The 11,471-nt window shown below is 42.3% G+C and overlaps 1 long non-coding RNA gene across 1 annotated transcript in view; it reads left to right on the plus strand.

The window, feature by feature from the left end:
* LOC144805884 (uncharacterized) overlaps window positions 1–3,994 on the plus strand; it is a 47,006-nt gene extending 43,012 nt beyond the window's left edge. The window contains exon 4 of the long non-coding RNA XR_013605620.1: window positions 2,288–3,994. This is a non-coding gene — a long non-coding RNA (uncharacterized LOC144805884). The remainder of the gene's footprint in view (window positions 1–2,287) is intronic.
* The last annotated feature ends 7,477 nt before the right edge of the window (window positions 3,995–11,471 follow it).

The following is an 11,471-nucleotide window of genomic DNA, read 5'->3' on the forward strand; positions in this document are numbered from 1 at the left end:
CGTTCATTGTCGCAAGAAGCGCAGCAGATCTGGGAATGGGCGATCCTTCAGAGGGTTTCGCTGAGAGCAGAACACTTACCAGGCGTCCTCAACGAAAACGCCGACAGACTGAGCAGGTCATCCTCAGTCAGCCACGAATGGGAATTGAATCAGAGAGTCTTGGAGGAGGTCTTCAGCCAGTGGGGCAGACCAGAGATCGATCTTTTTGCCACTCCGACCAACAAGAAATGCCGGTCTTATGTAAGCAGGCTTCCCTATCGAGGTTCTCTGGGGAGTGCGCTTTCGATAGCATGGTTGAGGACATTTGTCTACACTTTTCCTCCCATACCTCTGATCCCACTCATCAGGAAGATCAAGGTGGAGCCGTGCAGGATGATCCTTATAACCCTCATCTTGGCCGAGGCAGTTCTGGTTCACGGAACTCCATCTGCTCACGATGTCCGAGGGACAAGTTTGGCACCCGGATCCGCAGTCCCTACACCTGACTGCATGACTCCTGAGCAGCGAGAATTTATGAACCTACCCATTTCTAGTGAGATTAAGGAGGTCCTTTCTCAGGCAAGAGCTCCTTCTACGAACAGGACTTGACTTGACTTGACTTGACTTGACTTGACCGTCTTAAGTGGAAGAGATTCTGTTGCTGGTGCAAGAAAGAAGGCATTGATCCTTTCGCTTCCAAGCCTCATCAGATCCTTCCTTATCTGCTGTCCTTGGCCAAATCGGGACTAGCCGATTCATCAATTAAGGTCCACTTGGCGGCAATGTCGAGGTTCAGGAGGACTGGCTCTGGACCCTCCTTGTGGTCATCCAGAATTGTCAAACAATTTCTAAAGGGATTGTTCAGAGTTTATCCATCAGTGAGACCACCGCCTCCAACATGGCATCTGAATCTAGTCCTTTCTCAACTCATGAAGGGCCCGTTTGAACCAATCCATCGTTCTGACATGAAATACCTTTTATGGAAATTGGCTCTCCTCCTCGCTCTCACGTCGGCTAGGCGTGTTGGTGAATTACAAGCCTTGACTATCCAATAACCTTTCCTTCAATTCAAGAGAAACACTGTCATCATGAGAACTAACCCGAGGTTTATGCCTAAAGTCCCCTCAGACTTCCATTTGAATGAGCCGGTCATTCTGAAGGCGTTCTTTCCTCAACCGGCTACACCAGCAGAGAGGGCATTACATTCCCTCGATGTGCAACGGTGTTTGAAATTCTACTTGGAGCGTACTAAGAGTTTTCGGAAAACCTCTCAGTTATTTGTTGCCTTCGGAGGTCCAAGCAAGGGCCTTCCTCTTTCCAAGCAGGGCATTTCCAGGTGGATCACGAGTGCCATTCTGCATTGTCACACTGCTGCAGGAAAACCTCTGACTGGAAAGGTTCGAGCGCATTCCACGAGATCTGTGGCTTCTTCTACAGCCCTCTTCGCAGGGGTACAGATCAAAGACATTTGCAGAGCTGCTACCTGGAGCAGAGTTCACACATTTACCAGGCATTACAGCTTGGAGTCCCTACAACAAGGTGATGTGGCAGTAGGACAGGCTGTCCTGAGGAACCTCTTCCAATGAGTTGTGAGCTTTCCATTCTTTCCCACCTTCCGTCTTTCACATTTTGTATCTTTGTCATGTTGCCTATTGCTATATTGTGATGATGCAAAATGTGGTTCTGTTACTAACTGCTTGCTACTCTGATACAAAGCATGGGAATCTATGAAAGTTCCAATACTGGGGTAAGAAAACAAGTTACTTACCTGTAACTTTGGTTCCCCAGTATTGGTAACTTTCATAAATACCCATGCACCCGCCCACCTCCCCGAGGAAAGCTCAGCCTACAACAGATATGGTGTCTAAGTACACAACGGCTACGAAAATCTGAGGCTCTGAGGTTCCTTCAGGAAGGTTCTAGGGGGTGAGGCACTTCTGATTGGCTGAGGCCTGAGTTTGGTCTCTTTTACACAAAGAGGGTGATATGCTACAAAAGGGAATGAGGCCTAGGCCTTTTTCCTTGGTCTTTTGTACCTACAGCTATGGTATTTTTGTTACCGAGACTCCCATTCCGACGACGGGGAATGATACAAAGCATGGGACTCTATGAAAGTTACCAATACTGGGGAACCAAAGTTACAGGTAAGTAACTTGTTTTCTTCCATCCAAGTACTCTCATGCTACCATTCTACACTCTGCTCTGTCTGAAAAACAGCTCAACATTTTCAAAATTCTGCATTGATTTGGCTTGTAAATTATATTTTTGGAAATGTACATGTATTAACTATTTAATTTTAATACTATAGGTGATTGAAATTACGGATGAAGAAAGCAAGATTTAGCACTAAGCAACTGAATGTCAGCACCATAAGAAGGATTATTTTGAAAAACTGAAGGACATCCAGCATTCTACGTTTAAACAATTTCCAAAAATCTAAGTGTGGCGAGGAAAGTACTATACTTGTAAGTGAAGTCTCTAATTTTGCATTTCATTAACCCAGAGCAAAGCCATATCTGTGCACACAGCATCAGAAATAATGTAGAAAGACCACTTCAGCATCCTCTTCTGAAATATTATCAGAAAGACAAATTGCCTCAGCATGACAGAATAACGTTAATCTAAAGCATCATGTAATTCTAGAGAGGAAGCACACACTACATAAAAGAAAGTTACAACTAAAGGTTTCTTTTGGATACCATCAAAGAAAAGACGCTGAAAGAAGACTCCGAAGCTGACACGTTAACAACCAAAAGATTGGAAAATCACCTTTGTGCAACAACCATTTTTAACCAGTTACCCAAGTTTGAGACTATCTGCCTCGGGATATGGCACCTTGACCCACTCTGCTCACTCTTGCGAAAACCTTAAAAATTCACCACTATATTGTGTTCATGACCATCTCAGATTGTTTCCTTTTTATTGTGTACTGTTCTGTAATTCTATGTAAATCGCCTCAACATTATCTGTTGTGCAGGAGTGATATGTAAAACTGTTAAATATAAAAATGGGTTAAAGGAGCACCGTTGCGCTATATCTAATGTAAATAATATCCTCATCCTCAGAACTACAAACCTTAACCTTACACCAAACATAGAAAGGGTAGAAGGAACTGATGTTCTGAGACTCGTGATCCACAATAGTACTGTGCACGTTCTAACGCCCTCAGTTACTGCCATTACACCAGTGCAAAAAGGTACTTATCAGTTTAATCATTAAATATCAGACTAACACCTTATTACTGCATTGCTAAGATCCTATACAAATAGATTTGAGAAAAACTTCAGTCACAAATTAAGTTGCTGCCGGAGAGGTTATTACCTAAAGACTATTATCTGTTAGAAACATTTCAACAGGTGTTACAGGACTGCTTCCCGACATTTTTTGCTCAATTCAAGTGTTGAGAAGATTACACACAATTTCTTTTAGAGATAAGTGCTGAACATTATCTAAACAAGCCTGACTCTAAAATCGAGGCAAAATAACCGAAGTTAGGGAAAAAAGTTACCTGTGCCCAAAAAGATACAGCTATAAATCTTATCTCACAGAATTTGACAGAATGCACACAGGGGGAAACCACTCTCAGTGCAAAGTATGCCAAAAAAGTTTCAAGCGTAAATCTTATCTCACTGAGCATATGAAAATCCACACTGGGGGAAAACACTCTCCGTGCAAAGTATGCCAAAAAAGTTTCAGGCGTAAATCTTATCTCACTGAGCATATGAGAATCCACACTGGGGAAAAACCTTTTCAGTGCTCTGAATGTCAGAAAAGGTTTAGTATCAAACCGAGTCTATATCGACATGAATTAACCCACTCTGTGGAAAAACGTTATCAGTGCTCTGAATGCCCAAAACATTTCAAACTTAAATCACTTATAATTGCACATGTGAGATTACACACTGGGGAAAAACCTTATCAGTGCTCTGAATGCCAGAAATGTTTCAATGAAAAAAGACATCTCACGCTGCATATAAGAACCCACACTGGGGAAAAACCTTATCAGTGCTCCGAATGCCCAAAACATTTCAAACTTAAATCACTTCTAACTGCACATGTGAGATTCCACACTGGGGAAAAACCTTATCAGTGCTCTGAATGCCACAAATGTTTCAGTCAAAAAAGCAATCTCACTGAGCATATAAGAATCCACACTGGGGAAAAACCTTATCAGTGCTCTGAATGCCAGCTATGTTTCAGTCAAAAAAGCAATCTCACTGAGCATATAAGAATCCACACTGGGGAAAAACCTTATCAGTGCTCTGAATGCCACATATGTTTCAGTGAAAAAAGCAGTCTCACTCAGCATATAAGAACCCACACTGGGGAAAAACCTTATCAGTGCCCTGAATGCCAGATATGTTTCATTCAAAAAAGCAGTCTCACTAAGCATATAAGAATCCACACTGGGGAAAAACCTTATCAGTGCTCCGAATGCCAGATATGTTTCAGAGTAAAAAGCCGTCTCACTCAGCATATAAGAACCCACACTGGGGAAAAACCTTATCAGTGCTCCGAATGCCAAAAATGTTTCAGACAAAAATCTCATCTCACTGAACATATGAGAATCCACACTGGTGAATAAAATGATCAGTGCTCTAAATGTCAGAAAAGATTCAGAGGTAGAGATGGTTACAAGTGCCATAAGAAAACACACCATCAAAATAATCAGTTCTCCGAATGCCAGAAAAGCATACATTTTAAACTCAATCTCACTCTACATGGGCAGACGCACACAGGGGGAAAACATTACCAATTTCTGTGAATGCCAGAAATTCCTATTTGATAGGCACAGCCTCACTAACCATAAGCGACTCCATACTGATGAGTGCTCTGAATGGCAGAAAAGCTGCAGAAAAAAACGCTATTTCACCATGAGAAACTCCACACTAGAGAAAATCCTTATGCCAAAAAAGGTTGAATCTGAAAGACAGTGTTATGCTTCATGAGCGATCTCACTCTGGGGAAAAACCTTATGAGTGCTCGAAATGCAAGCAATGTTTTGGGTACAAATCACTTCTCACTTGACATGAGCGAACTCACACGGGGGAAAAAAGCCTTATGTGTGTTCTGAATGTCAGATAAGGTTTAGTCTTGAATACAATGTCATTTCACATGAGAGAATTCACACTGGACTAAAGCCATATACAGGAGGGGAAAGCCAGAAACGTTATACTCAGAAAGGAGATATCACTAAATATGAGAAATACATCCACACCAGGATCAACTAATTGCCCAAAAAATCACAATAATAATGTCTTAAATTTTACTCCACCCAAAAGGTTTCTACTCACCCTTGTTTCTTAACAAATGACTGATATCTATTTTTTCATGATAAGATTAAGCCTATGGGGAGTTCCTCAGTGAAGAACTCCGCAAAGTGACAAAAAAACTCTTGGGTCTACGCGGAGTTCCGCAAGCAGCGGAGTGCATAAGGGTCATGCAGTTTGTGGTGATTTCATCCCATGTCGGAGGATCATTTGGCCCTTCTCTTCCAGGAAGTTATGGATCTCTTTGTCAAAAGCGTCCCTGTGCCAGAAGTAGGTCGGGGTTGCTACTCCCACTACTTCTTGGTACCCAAGAAGGACAAAGGCCTGCATCCTAGCTTAGTCCTCAGGGACATCAACTGCTTCCTCCGAAAGAAGAAGTTCAAGATGTTAACCTTGGCTCAGGTCTTGTCTGCCTTCGACCCTGGAGATTTGATGGTAGCGTTGGACTTGCAGGACACTTACTTTCACATCCCCGTCTTGCCTGCCCACCGGCAATACCTACGGTTCACGGTAGGCCACACACATTTTCAGTTTACCACGCTCCCCTTTGACCTTACCAGTCCCCCCTCCCCCGGGTGTTCACGAAAGTGATGGTGGTGGTCGCAGCTCATCTGCGCAGATCAGGGGTTCCAGTCTTCCCCTATCTTGACGACTGGCTGTTGAAGGCTCCCACCTCCAGACTACAACGGACTTCCTGCATTTGCTGGGGTTCTCAGTTAACGTGCTGAAGTCGCACCTGATTCCAACCGATAAGCTCCTTTTCATCAGAGCGGTTCTGGACACAGCACAGTTTTGGGTCTATCCTCCCTAGCAGCAAGTCCAGGATATTGGGGCTATGATACCGATGTTTCAGCCTCCATCCCGGTGTTCTGTGAGAATGACCCTGAGGCTGCTGGGCCTCATGGCCTCCTGCATCCTGCTGGTGCATCATGCCAGATGGCATATACGTGCTCTGCAGTGGGACCTGAAGTTTAAGTGGGCGCAGCACCAGGGGAATCTTTCCGATGACGTTCAGATTTCGGAGGGGACTGCAAGTCAGTTGCAGTGGTGGTTCACGAATCAGGATTGGGTCTACAGCAGATCCCTCTACCTTCCCCAACCTGAGTTCACAGTAGTGACGGATGCGTCGCTCCTGGGATGGGGCGGCCATATGGGAGAGGCGGAGATCAGAGGCCTCTGGTCTCCGGCGAAGTCCAGGCACCACATCAACCCTCTGGAGCTCTGGGCGATTCGTCTTGCACTGAAGGCATTCCTTCCTTCTGTCAAAGGAAGAGTGGTGCAGGTGTTCACCGACAACACCACCGCCATGTAGTACTGCAACAAACAGGGCAGGGTGGGGTCGTGGACCCTATGTCAAGAGGCTCTTCGCCTTTGGACATGGCTGGAACATCAGGGCATATCTCTGGTGGTTCAACACTTAACAGGTTCACTGAACGCAAGGACGGACAAACTCAGCCGCCAGTGCATGATGGATCACAAATGCCATCTTCACTCGAAGGTCGTGCTAGGTCTCTTTCAGTAGTGGGGAGAGCCTTGGTTAGATCTATTCGCCACCGAAGAGAACGCTCAATGTCAGCAGTTCTGTGTGTTAGAGTTTCCAAAGCGGCTCTCGCTCGGCGACCCTTTTCGTTGCGAGTGGAGTTGTGGCCTCCTGTACCACTTCTGCAAAGATTGCTGAAGAAGATCAAACGCGGTCAGTCCCAAGTCTGGTACCGCGAGCTCTTGAGCATGGCCATCGATCCTATTGTTAACAGATTTCTGAAGTGCATTACTCATCTCTTTCCTCCTTCTCCTTTCGTAATGCCCTAGTGGAAGTTGACCTCACTTATTCTTATGTGTGCTCCCTTTGAGCACCTACATAATTGTTATCTTCGCCTCCTTAGAAGACTGCTTTTTTGCTTGCCATCACCTCTGCTTGCAGGATGAGTGAGCTTCAGGCTTATCTTCCAGACCTCCCTTTCTTGCTGTCCATCCGAACAAAGTAGTCCTCCGTGTAAGCCCTCTTTTCTGCCCAAAGTGATTGCCTCTTTCCACATAGGTCTGACCATCACATTACCTACCTTCTTCCCACCTCTGCTGTGTTTTTCTCTGCCAGGCGCATAACATATAGACTATTCACACACTTTCTGTAGTATGCTTCGTTCTGGGCAGATAAACTCTAATCCCCACTCTAATTCTATCCTCGTGTTAGTGCAGCCCGATGTAAACAGTAATTTTAATGTATTTAGATTTACATAACACTTACTACCCCATACGAACTTTGAAGCGCTTTTTCGGCGAGTAGCGCACTACTCTAGGATCCAAAAATGATTAGTGGTGAATTAGTATAGGGAAATATAAAATGTATATGAGAGCTGGACATGTTGATCTGTTAGTTGGGTTAAAAAAGATTGTGGGGGGATGGAAGAGGGAAGGTTTTGCATTTATATAGCGCTTGCTACCCCTGATGAAGTGTTGAAGTGCTTTTCGGCGAGTAGCATGCTACTCCAGATCCCACATAGATGAATAGACAGATCAATTATGGTGGGGAGGTTGTTTTATTGTATACACACAACTGTACACAAATTAATAAAATTCCGTTGTAAAGTTGTATCCAAGAGGCAAGTATAGTCTCTGATAATAATGTATACAATACTGATAAGTTTTAAGTTGGCTTGCCATCAAGACTGATGCCCCGTAATGTTGATGCAAAGTCATCTGTGCTGGAGTATCTTAGACTCTTGTTGAATTGTACCATCCACCTTGTAGGTACTGCTATTTATATCAGGTCCACGTTGTAGGCAGACACAAACGCCTAAATTGTGCACTATTTATATTAAGCATAATAAGCATAATACAAGTGAGCAGATGACAGTAAGCACTGTACAAGCTGTATTAGGTGCTTAGAAGTAGAGTGACATAGAGGGCAATAAACTCTCCACTAATTTTTTTTTATTATTAACAGTGCTCATAAGACCATACAATTCAATACCATGTACAAATAGCCCATTGGGGAACAGTTTAGGCATCATCTGGGGATTACACATCCGAGAAACACAAGTGTCTTTCATGAATACAAATTGACTACTCCTCCAAGGACTGCACTGTATTATTGACACGGGCGAAAAGGCAAACAAGCAGTCAGGAGGCGCACTGATTGTATACCCCCCACCTGACAGGATGGTGACAGACCCCAACCACCTGCAGGGGAAACGTGCCACCTAACTTAATAGCTGCTAGACGCTTTACTATGTAAGCAGACTGGTGGTTTACAACTGCGCCTACGTTGGGGCACCACATGTTTTTTCCAGCATAATCTGGTGTGCTCGCCCCTGTGTGGGATGATAGCACCCACTGAAAACTGCACCGTTGTGTGGTCTGGGACAGTGCACCTTCCATGTAATTCTGAACTGGGCCTTTAAATACGGTACTATTTTGTGTGCCTATTTAATTCAGGTATACAAAGAATGGGGTGCTACTTGTATACTAGGGCAGGACAAGGAAGATTGAATTTCTATGGTGGCAGAAATGTTTTTGTCAATGTGCTTTATGCCCTAAATACTCTCCCGTACCCTGAACATAATGAGATTACGTAGAATACACCTCTGCGTGCCTAATGCTGCCATTTGTATTTCAAGGCCAGTGATTAATGTGGCTTTATCAAGTTTAAAGCCATTAGGCGTTTCCGACCTGTCTGATACTTGCATATGGAAAAGATGGGTCATTTGAACCTAAAGATAGATAAACATATTCATAGGTCACGATTTATGTCTGCATCTAATATAAAACTGTAAATTAGGAGAGGTGATAACTGAGAAGTTAAAGGCAGCCGCTAATCGAGCTGCATTTGTACATAAGCCGTCCTATATTATGATATCTATTCCTGCTTAAGTCTTTAATTGTAATGAATACTTTAATACCCAGGCATGAAGTCATCGTCGAGCTGTTTAGATAATCCACCTGTCTCGCCACTTCTTCCCCACTGCATCCTTAACCAGTGGCCTAGCCTGTGTGCCTTGGGCCCCAAGGCAAGAAAGGAAATGTGACCTCTGCCATTTATTTGGACTGTGGAAAACAGCAATAATCATTGTTCTGTGGGCCCCTCAGGCCTCTGTTTGAACTGTGACAAACAGCAGTTATCAGTGTTCAGTGGGCCTTTAAGGCATCTGGGACCTGGTGCCACTGCACCTGCTGCACCAATGGGAAGCTAAGCCCCTGCCCTTAACAGCTTCTATTCTAGCCCCACTGGAGAACCATATGCAGGCATGCAGCCGCCTCTTCCTCTGAAGGGATTTAAGTCACATGAAAGCAGCATGCGGGAAACAACCATTTTTTGAGGTGAAGTCAACCAACACCTCGTCTGTTCCAACCTGAATCCATTTAAAACCAGGGACGAAAAAACGGTTCATCGTCATCCCTTGCTTATCAGAAGGGTAAAATAGATTAATCTAACAGTACAGTGTACCACATAAAAAATTGTGATTCTGTTTACAAATTAAAACTAGCATGCATATAGAAAGGGCAGCCTTTGGCCAAAATAGCCATTTTCCCTACCCATACTTTTAACACATCTTATACAAAAAATGCTAATTACATTGTCATCCAGCAATAGTCATTATCGCCTACTCATAAGCAAATGCCACTTAGAATTGTCTTTCACTTCAAGCTTTCAAAAATAAATTGATCTAAAAGCAGTATTGAATTTGTTGACGTTGTGTACTCTTACCCAAATTTTGAGAATCAATTTTATGACACACCATAGAAAAAAGGAGTTGTTTATATATACTAAACCTCCAGAAACTTTTAATTAACCAGTTATAAAGTCACGTCTAGCTTAGTTAGTTTATAGTCTTTTTTTTAATAGAAATTATTTCACATCTAGATTTAGACCAAGGATCAATTTCACCCATGGCTTTTAAAATCTATTTATCATTGATCTCCATTAGTGTTATCGAAACTAAAACTGTAATAGAACTGATCTGAGAGATGGACCTTCAAGTATTATGCTCAGTCAATTTATTGAACAAACCATGGAGTTAAAATCTGAATAGAGTAGATCAACAAGCATTGCCTGACCACTGTATTTTACATCAATAGATTACTTATCATAACATTTTCACTCGTCTTCTATTTTTCATGGAGCTCGTGCTGGGTGTTTGAACTCTTTTAAAATATGACATTTAAATGTCCAAAAGTTCAGGAACTCTAGTTTCAAGCCTGGTCAAACCGTAATGAATGCTATACCTAAAGATGCCCTTCTGTTCCTACATTTTATTGTGCACCATGATTCAGAAATGGCATGTGTTTGCTTTTGGAGGTAAAATTCTAAACATATTTATTGTTGTTGCCAACCGAAACATTATCACTAATTGCGAAGATAACAACAAGTGGTCCTATGATGCTTGCTGGAATAGGAAGTGTTTAATCAAAAGGTGGATTGAATTCAAGTTTAGCTGACAATTTTACAAAAGTGTATGGATTTTGTATATATTTAAAATTGTTGATCTCCAAAATGGCTTGAATCAATAAATTGAATTGAAATTCATGTTAATCATTTGAATCCTATTGTTGGAAAAGATGTGATTTTGAACGCCATGAGGTGGTTCCTTTCCAGAAAGCATTCAGGTTGTAATCATGAGTCAAATAATGCTGAGGAGGTTAAAATATTCAAATTGAATTTGAATTACATATGAAATGTTAATTGTTCAATATATATCTCTTAGTATCTTAATGTGAGGACGTTATTTCTTAAGGAAAATAATTTGTATTTATTTTTCTATATGTAGGAAGTATTCCATTAATGAAATCACTGTAACCCACCTTCTTTGTTTCCTTTCCTGTTCTTTATGAACGTTTCTATTGTTGAACTTTAAAGATTTCCCGAAATTAGGAATTATGCTCTAGATAACTTTGCTGTGTTACAGTATGTTGATCTTTATGTACAACTTTTGTCTATTATGTGTATGGCAACTGATGTTTTGTTTTGCTTTAATAATCAGCTTATGTTTATTAGGTTTTATTATTCAATAAAATGTTTCAAACACAACAAATGGTAGTTGATATGTATTTACAACTGCAGTATTTTTATTGTATGGGCAGTTTCAAAGGGGCCAAAAATATGGTCTGTGGGATGACGGAGGACCACATTGGCATCAGCAGGGAGAGGTTTGAACAGGTGATTAGGGGTACATGTAAGGTTGGAAGTAGGGGGAACAACGCATGTACATTGTGTGGACTGTGACT

This window comes from Lissotriton helveticus (genome assembly GCF_964261635.1).
Source record: "Lissotriton helveticus chromosome 1_1 unlocalized genomic scaffold, aLisHel1.1 SUPER_1_unloc_31, whole genome shotgun sequence".
Lineage (NCBI taxonomy): Eukaryota > Metazoa > Chordata > Amphibia > Caudata > Salamandridae > Lissotriton > Lissotriton helveticus.